Genomic DNA, 17,790 nt, shown 5'->3' with positions numbered 1-17,790 from the left:
TCACTGGTCCTGCTGCTCCTGTCCTCGCTGCAGGACGGTCCGGTTAGCGGCATCCATGTCTCTCTATGCGTCAAGGAAGTCTGTGTCTCTTTTCCTATTTCCTAAGAAGAAAAATACACACAAACACACCACAATAAATTAATAATACACAAGCACAGTTGGCATAGCCAACAACTGTTTTGAAAAATATCTTGTACCGACTAATCATTTGATCAAGTTGTTAATCTTTAGTGATTATTAGATACATACAAATGTTAACTATCATGTCATTAATGATCATTTCTGAAATTCCAGTGGAAATATGACTATTTTCAGCTAGTTGGTTAGCGACGTGGCAAAAAAATATGACTCCTATTATCGGCCGCCTTACTATTTTGTCCAATAGCATTTAATTTCCTCTTTATTTGTGTTACAAATGCCTGATCACATTATCAATTATGTGTTTACTAGAAAGTTACCTTTCATGCCTTCTGGTGAAGAAGGGAAAAAAGTCAGATCACTGATAACAGATCACTGGTCTATTGCTCAAGTTAAAGTTCACGATTTGCAACAAAGATTTCCATACATTACATTTTAAAGTATTCAACCTCCATACATTACTGTATAATAGGGGGTGGCTGATAATAGGGGACGTTAGCTAGGCTAACATCATTGATGTTCCTGTAGCTAATGTTGGTTTTTGTCTAGAAGAATAATAGCATGACAAACAATAACATGTAGTATACAAATTTCCTGACTTTTCCAAAACATAATGTTATAGCTTTTAACATGCAACATGTAAAACATTATGTGATTTACCTTAAACCAACTGGTTATCCAGTTTCTGTGTCTTCCACCATGGCTTCCAACATTCAGCAGCCGAATCAATCGTTGCCGCAGCGCCATAAACACTCAATAAGGCCTGGACTTCGTTGTCGTTCCATCTGTCGCTTGATTTCCTCTCCATAATATGTTCTTATATTTTTTTTGTAAGCAAAATAAACTCCTTTAATAATGCCTGTAAATTTACTCTGCTGAGGACTTTTAAAAATGCCAGTTGAAAACTTCTGCGAGTAAACTCTACTACTACTGGATCAATCAGTAATGTTCAGCATTGCAAGCCCCACCCCAAATGTTCCGGTAGTCTGGGAGAGTCCTACCTCCCGAGCAGGGACTGTTTTGTGGGTATAATGCAGTTCCTGGTTCTAGACCCTGGTTCCGGCGGTGGAAACGCAGCGAGTTCCTGAAACAGTTCCTACTTCCTGGGTATAGTTCCTGCAGTGGAAACGCAGCTATAGATTCTATTGATAGACCCATGGACCATAGGGTAGATTGGAACACACCATACAAGTGTACCATGTATGATAATCGTTTCTTATTGGAGGATAAAAGACTGTGTAATGGTTGGCTACAACCAAAGACGGCCTACTATGTGTATTGGCATAAAAGACTGTTAACTTTGTAATTATTGGAGAACATGTAAGAACTATGGAAGATCAGAATCTTGGACTCATGCTAAATAAAGATACTCCCCTGACTTCCTGTTGCATTAATTTTGTTCATGGATCAAATATGCAGCACGATGAATCGAAATCATACTGAAATTGCAATTTGAACATGTGCAATTTGTAAACCGCAGAAAGCTGTGATTTTGGCTTTTTATTTTTACACTCAAAATAATTATTTTTACTAGTGTGCCTTCTTCACATCAGCCATCATATTCATATTTGTATAACATTTATGAGGAGTTGATTTTAGAATCCGTTTGCCTATTTATAAATAATGGTCTAGATTATTAGTATAAAGGTTGGAGTCTGGCAAGTGAACGACACGATCATATCAGTCAACACATATCTACAACTCTCTTATCTCGCTGCAAGTCATCAACATTACACATTCTTATTAAGTTAATTTGCATTCAACCACAGGGAGCATGATCCTTTATCTGGGTGTATCGCTCATTAAGAGTGATATGCGTTTGCCTGGGTAATATCTGGCCAGCAGTTTTGGTGTACTTTGAGATGTGTTAAGATGTGTGTGCTTCTACCATAATTAAAAACCAATGGTAAATACTGTAGTCAGATATGTATATTTTTCTGTTAGCCTGAAGCAATTTTATTTCAAAAACACCTCTTGGCTAACTAATCTCATAGAACCCCCTATTCTCGGCATATCCAACAGCAATTTAGAAAAACATCTTCTTATACTGAGTAATCATTTGATTAAGTCATCAATGTTCATGATAGTATGTTAGTAACATAGCAAAAAAATATGACCCTGTATTATTATAGAGATTTTTCATAAAATCATGTTATTTCACATTAACCTGATGAAGAGTAGATAGAAAAATGTATCACTTGTATATGAATTGTTAATTGATTAAACGTTTAACAAGATCACTTGAGGCTAAGGCCTTGATCCTTGACGTTTGATTGCTGAGAAATAGAGACTAATGAACAATAAGGTACACGGTTTGGATTTTGTGCGTCAAGGACAGTGGGAGCATCATCTTATCTGTACTCTTGCTCTGGTTCCACTACTTTTCCCATGATCAGTACAATGAGTGGTTGTTGTTATCTGATATTGAGGGCAGAAGGACCTGTGGCTTGTCTCTCTTTGGAAAATCTTGGTAGAAAAAGAGAAATCATGCACCATCATGCTGCCATCACATCACCATCATGCCACCAATCTTTCCTAACATTGTCTAGTGGGGTGGATCTCAGAGGGTTGTGAAACAATGGTGGAAGATTCGGGAAGGATCCGCCCTGAGATTAGCATAATCTTAGCATAATATCATTGTATAATCATAATGTGTAATACAATGAAATATACAATGACCACTGGAAGCACTATTACCTTAACCTTTTCACACACAAGTTTCAAATAACCCTTAACCCAGCGTGAGTTCTTTAGTTTTTTTGAGTTCCAGAATGTGATTAAGACGTCACAATACATTTCATCCGCAGCTTCCCAAAAACACCACGCTGCTTACTAGTTATGCATCTCATTTTTTATTTCAATTATATTAGCACACCTATACCGGTAGTAACTGTTAAAAATTTATATTGAATAATTATTCACCAATCTTAAAAATGCTGTCCTTTTTCTAAAGATCGCAGCGCAAAAGATACTGACACACTTCACTTGGTGTATCAATGTCACGGCTCCCTTTCCTGAGGCTCCCCTTGCTGGTGCGCAGGGACTCCTGCGGTCGAATGTCACCGGCTTTCTGAAGCCACCGCCCTTGATGTGATTCTCCACTAGAGACAACTGTATCTTGTTTTGTCATTAGTGTAGGTGTATATCTGTCTCTTGGTTAGGTTGGGGTTTTGTGGGTTATTGTCAACGTTATATGAGCCGTATCGTCCTACGTATAGGACACAATTCTCTATTAGCCAGCTTCTGTTTTAGCCGTCGTTCTTCTGTTTTACCTACTTGGCCTACTGAGCTTGCCTACAAAAAACGTCGACAAGCCACCCTCCTGCATTTGACTCCCATCTTCTGCCTCAGAACGTGACAATCAATAAAACATACGCTAACTATCAGGCAATAGGTGGTGTGTAAATTATTTACGTAATTATTCAGAACCTCTCAAAAGTTTGACAAATTATGAATTTTTGAAGATGACGTTTAGCTTTTTTCTCAATATATCCAGTCACACTAAACCTTAATTGCCTACATTCCCTTCAACCTACCACAACTCTGCTTCTACATTTTGCATTACTAACCTTGCTCTCCTAAACACCCGCTCCATGAAAAATAAAGCCCCTGTGATGGCAATTTCTAAAATTCCAAAGTTCTATGAAAATGGTAGGTAAGACAGGAGAAATCAATTGCGCAATAAACGGTTTTAATCTTGCTTGCAAGGAGAAAGTATACAGGTTACAAAGTAACGGTGGATAGTTTCTAAATAAAAACATCATTTCGACAGTATTTATTACATAGGAAGAAGGGGTGTGGTAAGATGCTGCCATCTGTTTCATGTCAATCAAACACCTTTCCCTTTGTTCTATCACACACGTCAAATGCTATCTTCCCCCACCTTATCCTTCCTGCAATAATGTTTACCCAAAGGGGCCAACTGACCTTACTGCCCCCTTGCTGTATCTTCTCCTATCCTGTCCTAAAACCCATTGATCTCCATCTGGACAGACAATAGATGCCCCCTATGCAAATACCAGGTCCCACACATTCCTGTACCTATCTTAACAGTGGGACTCAGTCCTTTATACAATCAGAATACATTGTATAAGAAATTTCCACAACACCCCCCAGCTCTATTAATTAATACTGGACAACAAGCTGGACTTTCTTTTCCTTACTGAAATGTGGCAAACACTTAAATATTTTTTCATATTAAATCAAGCTGCTCCCAATTGTTTTAGCTATCTGTCCCACCCCCCACCTAACTGGTCGTGGTGGTGGCCTTGCAGTGCTATACAAATCCCTGTTTAAAATTACTGAGGTGTCTCATCCATCCTTCACCTCATTTGAATATATTGCCTGTAAATCAACAAACTCCCTGACCATCATCCTTATTTATCGTCCTCCAAAAGCTAATGACTCATTTCTCTCTGACTTAACTGAACTACTCACCATTGCTGCATCACTCTCCCCTCGCATTCTGTTTGGCGACATGAATATTCACTTTGACTCACCTAACTCCAAACTTACCTCTGATTTCATCTCTGTCTTAGATTGTTTTAACTGTATCCAACGTGTTAATTGTCTCACCCACAACAAAGGATACATACTTAATCTCGTCTGCTCTGTCGGCCTTACCCATGTAATTCCATCTTCATTTCCGCTGTTTCTTCCAACGTACTACACAACACTGACAAGCGCATAATCTCCTTTCGTAACATCAAAGCTGTTGACCCTCCAACTATCAGACACCATCTGCTCTGCTCTTCTGATTGATTCCACCCTCAAATCACCTGAAGAACAAGCTAAACATCTCAAAACTGTCTGTCTCCCTGAACTCTCTGGCACCACTAAAAAACAGACATGTTTCATTCACCTCCTCATCCCCCTGGTTTACATCTGAGCTCTGTACCATGAAGCAAGTTGGTCGTCACTGTTCACACTGAAGCCTACAAACACCATCTTTCAGCTTACAGTGATGCCCTTACTGCTGCTAGGTCCTCCTACATCTCAAATAAAAGTAACAGCTCCTGTATGAACTCCCGGACCCTCTTCTCTACTGTCAGCAAACTACATCAGCCCTGCAATGATTCACTCTCTAGCCCCTCCACAAAACTTGCCAACTCTTTTTTGCAGTCTTTTAAAGATAAAATAACATCAATAAACTCCTCACTATCTAATAAATCTACCACAGCCTCCCCTACTGTTAACCTCCATATTTGTCCACCTGCTGCCCAGGACTCTCACCTCTCATTTAGTCCGGTTGATTCCCCTTACATCACAAAACTCAAAATGACATCCAAAAATACTACCTGCTCTCTCGATCCTCTTCCCACAGTCCTGCTTAAAGCCTCCTTATCCCTCCACACATCACAAGCATAGTCAACCTCTCTCTCTCCAATAGTATTGTCCCCTCCTGCAACAAAGCTGCTGCTTTCACCCCTATCCTAAAGAAACCTGGACTTGACATCCTTAACAATTTCCGCCCCATCTCCAAACTCCCCTTCCTGGCTAAAACTCTTGGAAGAATTGTTGCCTCACAGCTTCAAATCTACCTCCTCAAAATAATCTATATGAGCCTCTTCAGTCTGGTTTCCGGCCAATCCATAGCACAGAAACTGCACTCCTCAAAGTTGTCTATGACCTTCTCCTCAATGCTGATGCCGGTTGCCTCAACATTCGGATTCTTCTCGACCTGAGTGCTGCCTTTGACACTGTTAACCACCAGATTCTGCTCATCAGGCTCAAGGGGCTGGGTGTTGAGGGAACTGCCCTCTCCTGGCTGAACTCCTATCTCACTAACCAAACCCATTTCAGTTCACGCAAAGGCCTAAAATCCAACTCAGCCACAGTCACTCAAGGTGTCCCCCAGGGCTCAGTACTTGGTCCCCTCCTTTTCATCATCTACATCCTTCCCCTTGGTCAGATCCTCCGTAACTTCAGCCTTAATTTCCACTGCTATGCTGATGATACACAAATATATCTAGCCACCAAATCTCTCACCAACCCACCTCTGACCCATATTGAATGCCAGACTGCAATAAAAGCATGGATGAAGAAAAACTTCCTCAAACTAAACAGCGACAAAACAGAACTCATACTCATTGGAACCAAATCCACCCTCATCAAAACTAGCACTTTCAATCTCAGCATCTATGATACCGTTGTTTCTCCATCTCCCCACGCACGTAACCTTGGCGTCATTCTGGACACTACACCCTCCCTTGATCAGCACGTGAAACAAAATGTAAAATCTTCATTCTTCCATCTCCGCAACATTGCCAAAATCAGACCTTCCCTCTCCCATCCCGCTGCTGAAACCCTAATACATGCATTCATAACCTCCCGTGTTGACTACTGCAACTCACTACTCACAAGCATCTCTCCATAAGCTGGTTCAAAACTCTGCGGCCAGACTACTCACTCACATCAAGTCCCGGCAGCATATCACCCCTATTCTCTGTGAGTTACACTAGCTGCCTATCTCCCAACGCATTGACTACAAGATCCTCCTACTGACATATAAAGCCCTAAACAATACTGCCCCTGCCTACCTCTCCAACCTTCTTCCAGATCAACCAACCCACTTCCAGTACTGCAGGCCACCTCTTAATCCCCAAGTCAAAGCTCAAAGGCTTTGGTGACAGGGCATTCTCAAGGGTTGCTCCTAGGCTCTGGAACTCTCTCCCCAAAACCATCTGTGACTCTGAGACTATCCCCATCTTCCAGCAACGCCTCAAGACTCATCTGTTCAAAAACGCCTACCCCTAGCCATGCCCAATTCCATTCTCTCAGTCCTTTTTGTTTTCTCTCTGAATGTTTTGTTTTGTTTTTTGTTTGTTTGTTTTTGTTCCTGTTCATTTTGTACAGTGTCTTTGGGTCCCTGAAAAGCACTATATAAATATAATTTAGTATTATTATTATCCATTATTCAGCCTTGTAGAACAAAAAAAACAGAAAGTGAAATTGGAAGGTAGTCTGACCAATTAGGAGAGTATACAGTATAGCCTACTGCAGGTTTTAACGTCAGTTAGCGAAATGTCAACGTTCTAGCTCCCACATGCTTTGGAATAATGCAATTACGGATTGACGCAAACTACTGCATGCCAACACAATAAACCTAATCTTACCACGATAAAAAAACACTGCAATTAGATAAGCGAAATCTGTATAAGAACATGTGATTCTGCATGTAAGGTATGAGCAGAAACAAATAATAATGATAACTTCATTTGTATAACGCTTCTCTAGCCCAAAGTGTTTCACAAAGCAGTAAAACAGCAAAAGTTGGTGATAATAAGGTCATGTAATTAACGTGGATTTTTGTCACTTTCCAGTTACGCTCCGCTTTTCTCCACATTTTCTTAAGGTTACGTATATTTTCATAATCCCAAGCATATACAGTTGTGCTCAAAAGTTTGAATACCCTTGGAAGATTGGTAATATATGTACCATTTAAAAAATATATAAAAAAACATGAGTGAGCAGGCAAAACACGTCTTTTATTTCTTATAGGATTCACATTCAACTGTAGGTCATAACAGAATGGAACAATCATAAAACAAAACATGGCAACAAAGAAAAAGTCTGTATACCCTTAATACTGTGTAGTGCCCCCTTTAACATCAATGACTGCGTGCAGTCTTTTGTAATAGTTGTCTATGAGGCCCCGAATTCTTGCAGGTGGTATAGCTGCCCATACGTCTTGACAAAATGCCTCCTAGTCATGCAAAGTCTTTGGTCGTCTTGCATGAACCGCACATTTGAGATCTCCGCAGAGTGGCTCAATGATATTAAGGTCAGGACACTGATGGCCACTCCAGAACCTTCCCCTTTTTCTGCTGTAACCACTGGAGGGTCAACTTGGCCTTGTGCTTAGGGTCATTGTTGTGCTGGAAAGTCCAAGAGCATCCCATGCGCAGGTTTCCTGCAGGAGAATGCAAATTGTCTACCAGTATTTTCTGATAACATGCTGCATTCATCTTGCCATCAATTTCACTAGATTCCCCATGCATTAAGAGCTGACACCCCCCCAAAACATCAGTGAGCCACCACCATGCTTCACAGTAGGGATGGTATTCTTCTCAATATAGACAACCACACCATCTTTTTCCAGAGCAGCCTGTATTTCTCCTGAGGTTACCCGTGGGTTTTTCTTTGTATACCGAACAATTCTTCTGCCAGTTTTGGCTGAAATCTTTCTTGGTCTACCTGATCTTGGCTTGGTATCAAGAGATCCCTGAATTTTGTACTTCCTAATAAGTGATTGAACAGTACTGACTGGCATTTGCAAGGCTTTGGATATATTTTTATATCCTTTACCATCTTTATAAACTTCCTTTACCTTGTTACACAGGTCTTTTGATAGTTCTTTTCTGCTCCCCATTGCTCAGTATCTAGCCTGCTCAGTGCATCCATGTGAGAGCTAACAAACTCATTGACTATTTCTACACAGACACAGATTGCAATTTAAAAAGCCACAGGTGTGGGAATTAAATTTTAATTGCCATTTTAACCTGTGTGTGTCACCTTGTGTGTCTGTAACAAGGCCAAACATTCAAGAGTATGTACACTTTTGAACAGGGCTATTTGGGTGTTTTCTGTTATCATTATGATTTAAAAAGGAGCCAAATAACTATGTGATAAAACAATGCCTTATATGATAACTATCTTGAACTAAAATACACTGGTTTTTTTGCATTATCAGTCATATTTTCCAAATCAATGCCAAAATGTCACAATTTCTGCCAGGGTATGCAAACTTATAAGCACAACTATATTTATTGAATTTCATATTGTTTACCTAGGAAGAAATGAATGAAGACTCAGGTGAGGACACTTGCTTACTGGTGTATGCAAAGGAATGGGTCACTGACATCTATGGTACGCTCAGACTCATAGAAGATTAGGATACTAAGAAATGGTTCCATAAAGACTTTGGCTAATTCATACTATTAGGCCACTTTTTTTTTTTTATCTCTCTTGGAAAGGGTTGCTAGACTGGACAATGTGCTACTGAGGCTGCCAGAAGGGCTATCCCATCCTCACAGGAGAAACCATCATAATTCCGTCAAGCAAAAACAAAAAAAACAGGGCAACAGGACAAAAACTGGAATCTTGTGTAGCTGTCTAAACCCCTGACTCCAGACTGCACATTCCCCCTGGTTATGGGTTTTGAGCCCCTGCATGGCCGACTGTCTGCCCTTCATCCATCTCCCTTGCCTCTTCCTTATATGGTCCTGGCAATAAAATAATATAAAATACCTCCAAACATAAACTCAAAATAGACACAGGTCAGACAGGCAGATAATCAAGATTTCGAAATCCTGGTTTCTGTTTCTGCTCTCCTGACAACGTTTGACCCACTCCAAGGAATCTCTAGTACACAGTTTAGGACCTTATATTATTACTGATTAATGTGTTTGATTGTTATGGCTGTTTTTTAAATTATAAAATATAAGGTTGCATTAAAAGATGTAGAGTGGATGTATAGTTTGTAGATCTATTATGCTTCATGCCACAAAGTGATGTTGTTGCAAGTTGGAACTGATTCCTGTCCATCGATATCCCTTCCCTCAGCTACCCAGCAGCAGTCTCTGAACTCCTAACACCCCACCCAAGACACTTCACCCTAGCCTCTCCTCTTCTTTCCTCCTCCTCATGGACTCTAACATCCACACTGGCCCTGCCTCCTGTTCCGACTTCTGCTGGACAACCAGCCACCATTACTTTTTTACCTCTTTCGATATAATTTGGTCTTCCATGGTCAATTTGAAAGTGAATTAATGCAGATAAATGTTTAATATACACTGATGAGCCAAAAGCTTATGACCACCTGTCTAATACACTGTTGGTCCTCCTCGTGCCACCAAAACATTGCAGACCCGCCGAGACATGGACGCTACCCCATGAAGGTGTCCTGTGGTATCTGGCACCAAGACATTAGCAACAGATCCTTCAAGTCCTGTATGTTGCGAGGTGGATTTGCCATGGATCGGACTTGTTGGTCCAACACATTCCATGAGTTGCTCAATTGGATTAAGATCTGGAGAATTTGGAGGCCAGGGCAGCATCTTGAACTCTCATGTTCCTCCAACCATTCCTGAACAATGTGTGCAAGGGGTGTACCTGGTCTGCTGCAATATTTAGGTAGGTGGCTCGTGTCAAATTTACTTTCAAAGCAGAACATTGCCTCTGAATAAAGTCATGAAACATTAATGGATTATGCACATTATTGGAAAGAGATTTCAAATTGCAATGTGCTTAATGTTTTCTTTTTTGAAAAGGTGTGTTTATCAGTGTGGAAGACTACAGCTGTTTTTTGTTCTTCATTGTTCACTGCAATGGATCTATCTAGATTGGAGGAGCAAGTCCATGTATTGATTTATAGGTTAACAGTAAAACCTTAAAATCAGCCCTAACCTTAACAGGCAGCCAGTGTAAGGATGCTAGGACAGGAGTAATGTGTTAAATTTTTTTTGTTCTAGTTAGGATTCTAGCAGCCGTGTGCAGCACTAATTGAAGTTTATTTATTGATTTGTCAGGGTAGCCGTAAAGAAGAGCATTGCAGTAATCTAGTCTAGAAGTAACAAAAGCATGGATTAATTTTTCTGCATCTGTTTTTGATAGAAAGTTTCAGATCTTTGCAATGTTTCAAAGATGAAAATAAGAAACTCCTGAGACATACACTCACCTAAAGGATTATTAGGAACACCATACTAATACTGTGTTTGACCCCCTTTCGCCTTCAGAACTGCCTTAATTCTACGTGGCATTGATTCAACAAGGTGCTGAAAGCATTCTTTAGAAATGTTGGCCAATATTGATAGGATAGCATCTTGCAGTTGATGGAGATTTGTGGGATGCACATCCAGAAGCTGGATGTTTTTCCCTTTTCACACCATTCTTTGTAAACCCTAGAAATGGTTGTGCGTGAAAATCCCAGTAATTGAGCAGATTGTGAAATACTCAGACCGGCCCGTCTGGCACCAACAACCATGCCACACTCAAATTTGCTTAAATCACCTTTCTTTCCCATTATGACATTCAGTTTGGAGTTCAGGAGATTGTCTTGACCAGGACCACACCCCTAAATGCATTGAAGCAACTGCCATGTGATTGGTTGATTAGATAATTGCATTAATGAGAAATTGAATAGGTGTTCCTAATAATCCTTTAGGTGAGAGTATGTCAAAATAACAGAATCATATTTTTGGTTTAATAGGTTGTGTGCATGGTTTTATAGTTTGCCCAAGTCAACACAGAAAAGCCAATCATAATAAGGATACAATAATATTATTTTTCCAAAAACTGAAATGTCATTCTCAAATTTTATTCAGTGTTGTGGTATGAAAAAACAGGAATTGAAACTGAAAGGTAGTTCCGTCCATAGATAATAGAACCGCTTTATATCTATGGTTCTGTCATTATCTCTTGTTCTTGTCTGACTAATTAGGATAGTCTACTGCCAGTTATAAAGTCAATTTGGGAATTATCATAAGATGTGTTCTATTTCAAAACCATATTCTACCTCAAAACCTTAATCTTAGCAAATTGCTGTGATTTGTATTACATTATTTCTTTTTGATAACTCAAGTGTTTAAACAAATGACATTTATTTCTGTGTAGGCTATTGGTATATTTCTTTATAAAAACATTTCATAATTACAGCTGTGATGAACATGCAACTGGAGACATTTTGCTTTTAAATGAAACGTGTTATATTAGGAGCTGTAATGTTAGGAACATTGAAAACATTGTGTGCTACTATTGTTTAGAAAATGATTTTTAAGAACGAATAGCATTTTCAGTGTTCTAGATCCCCCATGTGTTTGGAATAGTGCAATCGCAGCTTGACGCAATCTACCGCATGTTGATGCAATCTACCAGATCTTACCATGATAAGAAAACGCTGCAATTAGATGAGTGACATCTGTACATGTTTTTCCTCTTGTGCTGTTTGTCTAATGTGTTCAATAAAGATATGTAACACAATTACACATTTTTGTGTTTTTTGTTAAATCACACTGTTTATCTATTGTTGTGACTTGAATGGCTATGAATGATCTATTTTATTTATACTGGTCTCATTTGAAATTGTGCCCTGCATGAAGCAATAAAACATACCCAAAATATAAGTTTTAAAACAAGTAAAAATACACATTAAGTATAGCAAACAATTCACTGTAAAACGTTCACCTATTGGTATGACTTCTTTTGACAACACATTTGTTATGACTCAATCCTGTATTTCAGGAACCATTTATGCAGATGTGCATTAATGATTTATTGGTATTACTTGTTATGGCTATGAATTTAAGTTATGACTCTATTTACATACTCTATTTAAGGAGCAATTTGTGCAGGTATGCATGTAAATTAGAAGGGTTCACAAAATTTTCTTGCAAAAAATAAAATTGACATAGCTCCTTACACATAGCAGATGTAAAAAAATTATTTAAAAAAGTCAGGAGCTGTAATGTATCAATCTAGTTGCTTCTAGTTTTTACATTACGGTGATAAACATGGGTTTGATTCTTAGGCATTCTTAGGCACTGCACGCTAGAAAAAGTTTATCCGATTACTCCTGCTAATCTAATGACTTTTGCAAATGTTTTTAGTGTCACAATTTGGATACTTGGTGACCTCAAGATGCAACTAAGTTCTCTAACTCCAACTGTAACCCTTAGACTCTGTATTTCCTCCCTAACTATCTTCCTCACTCTTCATGATGATTTTTACTTAAGAGTTTAATGCCATGCAGGCAAGCGTAGGAGCTGCAAATCGAAATGACCCCATCACAACAATATCTGTGTAATGGAAGGGATGAGGGTTTTTGTTCCTAACAAAACCAATATGTGTGCTTCCTCTCATTCCTCAACAGTATAGCTAGGACAGAAACACAAAAAACTTTAGTTTTTCTACACCTCTTCATGAAAGTACAGTGAAATTACATCAAATAATTTAATTAATATCTTTCTCAAACTCACTGTAGTTAGCTGATGGAGGATGTCCTGGGTCTCCCAGTTTGTTCTCCAGGTTGTTGTGGTAAATCTCACCGACTGGTCTATACAACAGCATGGATGGTGGGTGACTGAGGTTGAGAGGAGCCTGTAGTTCCCATAAAAGACCGTCATGATCCAGATCATGGTTTAACTCTTGGGGCTCGTTCGGGACCAGAAGACCACTATGGTTTCCCAGCTTCCCATAGTCCTCACTGGCTTCAATCTCATTATCGGTGTAGGAGAGTGCTTTTGTGGAGTCATTGGATTTAGTTTCTGGGATCATTATATCCTGAGGTGGGGAAATCATGGACAATGTTCGTATCTGTATTTCTTCTGGAGATGGAGCATTTCGGGGGGTTGTAAGGGCCTCTGTGGTGCGAGGTACAGTGTATTCAAAGGTGATGTGAGGTATCTTGCCATTCAGGTTGTAGTACTTGTAAAAAAGAGCAATAGAGTTTTTTATTTTGTTATTCAATTTTTAACCCAATTCATTCCTTTCCCAATGTTATAATGTCAAATTGCAATTATTGCTTTGCCTGAAACTCCAAGGCAGGTTCAGCAGAGTCCAATATCAACACCTGGTCAAACTGCTCTGTTTCTTAACAAACTGTTTGCAGAACCAGAACATTTTGGAGTTGAATGCATTCCCCTGCCCACACATACAATTGAGCATGCAGGCACCCAACCCTACTATAAAGAATTGCTAGTGTGCAACAAGACAAGCACCTCTGCTGGATCCCCTGGCAATGTGGGTATGCAAGACACAATATGTTTATACTTATTCAACAAAGCTAACTTATTAAAGTATATTCATTAGAGGAATCACTGGAATACATGCCCTTGTTTCTTACAGTACATCCTAAATACCTACCATGACATTTAGCCCCTGGTCAGTGGGTCCTTGAGCGATTATATACTCAAATCCATCAGAAAAAAGATTTGCGGGTCTCCTGTACTTGAAGACTGTGGCAGCAACACGGAAGTTACGAGGATTGTCGATAATTGTATTTCCATTGAAGAAGAAATGACCAGCCTCATCAGATAAGGCTGGAGGAAGGCAACGGAAAATCAGAAACATATATTGTAGAAAATAGTAATAATATTGCTTTTCAAAATATTTTGTTTTTGATATACTCTGAATTATCTGGACCTTACCCAGTATATTTTCTGTTTTCCGTCTTTCAATTATTTGGATGTCTGTGGCACCAACAGGAATATTGGTGATGAACATATAACCTGATCCACAGGAAAAAACAAAAAGATCCACTTTAGTTTAGCTTCTTTTACCAGGCACATTGTGAGGATTTTACAGAAATTGAGACAAGATTTAAAAAGGTCATATCTGCTGTATAACCTCTTGATATTACATAAGATATACCTAACTGTGTGATCCCTTTCCGGTAGGATCCAGACACTCTGTAGCAGGTGCCACCATTACCACCACACACTCCACATTTATCTACTGTTTTACTGGAGTAAAGCTTCCCGTCACACCCCACCGTCTATAGTACAGGGCATCCAGGATAAAGAAAAGAGAAACCTCATTAATTAGGATCATTTTCCTAACCCTGTGACTTGACCAGAGGCTTATACTATGAAGCAAGTTCAGCACGCCCAGGTTTTCTTTTTGTTAGCTGGCTTCACTAAGTCTAACAACCGCAATCCTGCATAAGCTGTGTCACGACAGTGGTTATCAATTTGTTAAATCAATCCAGGTTTTCCTAATATAGTTTGCTCAATCTGACCAATTGCAAACATGGACAAGTCTACCAGAGACGCATATTTTATTCAACGATCATTTTAGAGAAATATGAAGAATGTTTGTGTATATATATATATATACACTCACCTAAAGGATTATTAGGAACACCTGTTCAATTATCTAATCAACCAATCACATGGCAGTTGCTTCAATCCATTTAGGGTTGTGGTCCTGGTCAAGACAATTTCCTGAACTCCAAACTGAATGTCAGAATGGGAAAGAAAGGTGATTTAAGCAATTTTGAGCGTGGCATGGTTGTTGGTGCCAGACGGGCCGGTCTGAGTATTTCACAATCTGCTCAGTTACTGGGATTTTCACGCACAACCATTTCTATGGTTTACAAAGAATGGTGTGAAAAGGGAAAAACATCCAGTATGCGGCAGTCCTGTGGGCGAAAATGCCTTGTTGATGCTAGCGGTCAGAGGAGAATGGGCCGACTGATTCAAGCTGATAGAAGAGCAACTTTGACTGGAATACAACCGAGGTATGCAGCAAAGCATTTGTGAAGCCACAACACGCACAACCTTGAGGTGGATGGGTTACAACAGCAGAAGACCCTACCAGGTACCACTCATCTCCACTACAAATAGGAAAAAGAGGCTACCAATTTGCACAAGCAATTCAGATGGTAGAGTCAGAATATGGCGTAAACAGAACGAGAACATGTATCCATCATGCCTTGTTAACACTGTGCAGGCTGTTGGTGGTGGTGTAATGGTGTGGGGGATGTTTTCTTGACACACTTTAGGCCCCTTAGTGCCAATTGGGCATTGTTTAAATGCCACGGCCTACCTGAGCATTGTTTCTGACCATGTCCATCCCTTTATGACCACCATGTACCCATCCTCTGATGGCTACTTCCAGCAGGATAATGCACCAAGTCACAAAGCTCGAACCAGATCTCAACCCAATAGAGCATCTTTGGGATGTGGTGGAATGGGAGCTTCGTGACCTGGATGTGCATCCCACAAATCAACTGTAAGATGCTATCCTATCAATATGGGCCAACATTTCTAAAGAATGCTTTCAGCACCTTGTTGAATCAATGCCACGTAGAATTGAGGCAGTTCTGAAGGCGAAAGGGGGTCAAACACAGTATTAGTATGGTGTTCCTAATAATCCTTTAGGTGAGTGTATATTACCAATTCTCCAAGGGTGCGCACATTTTTGAGCACAACTGTATATACATATACAAGCAACACATTTGCTACTGCCAAAACCAGGAAGGAAAGCTGGCAAAAAAAAAAAAAAAAGTGAAACATCAATTTGCATTTGAAAGGACTCCATGGTGGAGAGAATGATAGTCCACACCTGTGCTGTGTGATTATTTCTATATGTGCTAAAAAGTCGTTACCTTTAATTGTCCAGCCTACTACTTTTTCTGAAAACACTAGGTGTCCATGCAGGTAATGTACCAGTATGACCAAACAATGACAATCCTTATTTTTCCTTTACCTGAACGTTAACGATGTGGAATGACTTGAGATTAACAAAACCACTGTCATTCTCACCCTAGTAGTCAACGTAAGTTAATGTCTACCTCTTTAATAGACTGAGGTAGTGGCCTGGACCCCAAAACATTATCAATTAGCTCTGTTAGAGCAAGAACTTTTTTGTGAATTGTGTGGCAGAGCGTGTTGGTGACAAAACTGAATTTTGCATCGAATAGCCTGACATTTTATCCAGACTCTGATCCCATCTAGTGGATGTAGTGGAAGTGTCAACAGGTTTTGTCTCCAAATATTCTTTGTTTTATGAGAGATCCTCTCAGTCTCTGCGCATTATCCTGCTCACAGATCTTTCAACCTGTTAATTATCAGGCAATAAATGTCAATTTCCGCCTAAAATTATGTACCCAAATCTAAATGCTTGTAGCTCATGACCTGAATATAGTAGAAACATATGCTTAGTTCCATTTGAAAGGAGACAATCTGTACTTTGTAGGAATTATAAATAGTATAACACAATAGATTTGGCAGAAGATAAAACAAACCAAAAAAATGTGTCATCACGTTTGAAATGTAGTGGGGAAGTAGGAAGCTGGAGACATTTCCACTACATCCACTAGATGGGATCAGAGTCTGGGTAAAATGTCAGGCTATTCGATGCAAAATTCAGTGAGCTACTGACTCATGTCTAATGCAAGGGTAAAGTATCCTTCACACTTTGGCAGAGGTGGGGGACTCGAGTCACATGACTTGACTCGAGTCTGACTCTAGTCACAATTTTCAGGACTTGTGACTTGCTTGATTAAAGTATGAAAATGACTTGACTTGAGAACAAGTTGCTTGAGACTTGACTTGACTTGAAGTGGAAGACTCGACAATGACTTGAACGTATAATAAACAAACAGCAATAAAATAATTTTATATGTTGTGACATCAGCACCACTAATCAGCGTATGTGCCTTTAACGCTGCACAATTCAAACCGCGCCAAACATGGCAGACAGTAACGTTAGTCGAGCTCCACAAATAGTATTGTTTGGATACAAGGACTTGAACTGGACCGTGTGAATAAAAAAAGATTTGCCAGATGCAAAACATGCAACAACGTCAAATTTCATTCGTCATTTTAAGAACCACAAGGAAAGTTAAGAAAGTAATCTCTTTATATTCCGTTTCACTAAGATCTATAACGATTAAGTTACTAATGTAATGAATTAATCTTTTGTTTGTCATAATTTGGCCTTGGTTGCATATTATGCTTTGTTTTTTTTCTTGTTAGAAATGTGACCATTATCATTACTGAATACGTCTGGTAAATAGATGTAAGGGAATTTGACTATAACAGTGTTCATTTTAATGTTGATGGGCATCTTAAAATGAGCGGGCATGTATATTATTACACGTAGGCTATAATGTCTGTATTAAATGTGCGCATTTTCAAGTGTTTGTGGACT

General features: G+C 39.4%; 1 long non-coding RNA gene across 3 annotated transcripts in view; it reads right to left on the bottom strand.

Moving 5' to 3' along the window:
• The window catches only part of si:ch211-267e7.3, a 134,390-nt gene that overhangs the window by 44,172 nt on the left and 72,428 nt on the right, over window positions 1–17,790 (bottom strand). For all 3 annotated transcript variants that reach the window (XR_002196221.2, XR_002196222.2, XR_002196223.2), the window contains exons 6-9: window positions 14,506–14,629; window positions 14,283–14,363; window positions 13,999–14,174; window positions 13,113–13,560 (exon numbers count right to left, since the gene is read on the bottom strand). This is a non-coding gene — a long non-coding RNA (ADAMTS-like protein 2). The remainder of the gene's footprint in view (window positions 1–13,112; window positions 13,561–13,998; window positions 14,175–14,282; window positions 14,364–14,505; window positions 14,630–17,790) is intronic.

Source organism: Esox lucius, chromosome 3 (genome assembly GCF_011004845.1).
Source record: "Esox lucius isolate fEsoLuc1 chromosome 3, fEsoLuc1.pri, whole genome shotgun sequence".
Lineage (NCBI taxonomy): Eukaryota > Metazoa > Chordata > Actinopteri > Esociformes > Esocidae > Esox > Esox lucius.
The sequence above is the reverse complement of the archived record's forward strand: the minus strand, read 5'-3'. Positions and strand labels throughout refer to the sequence as shown.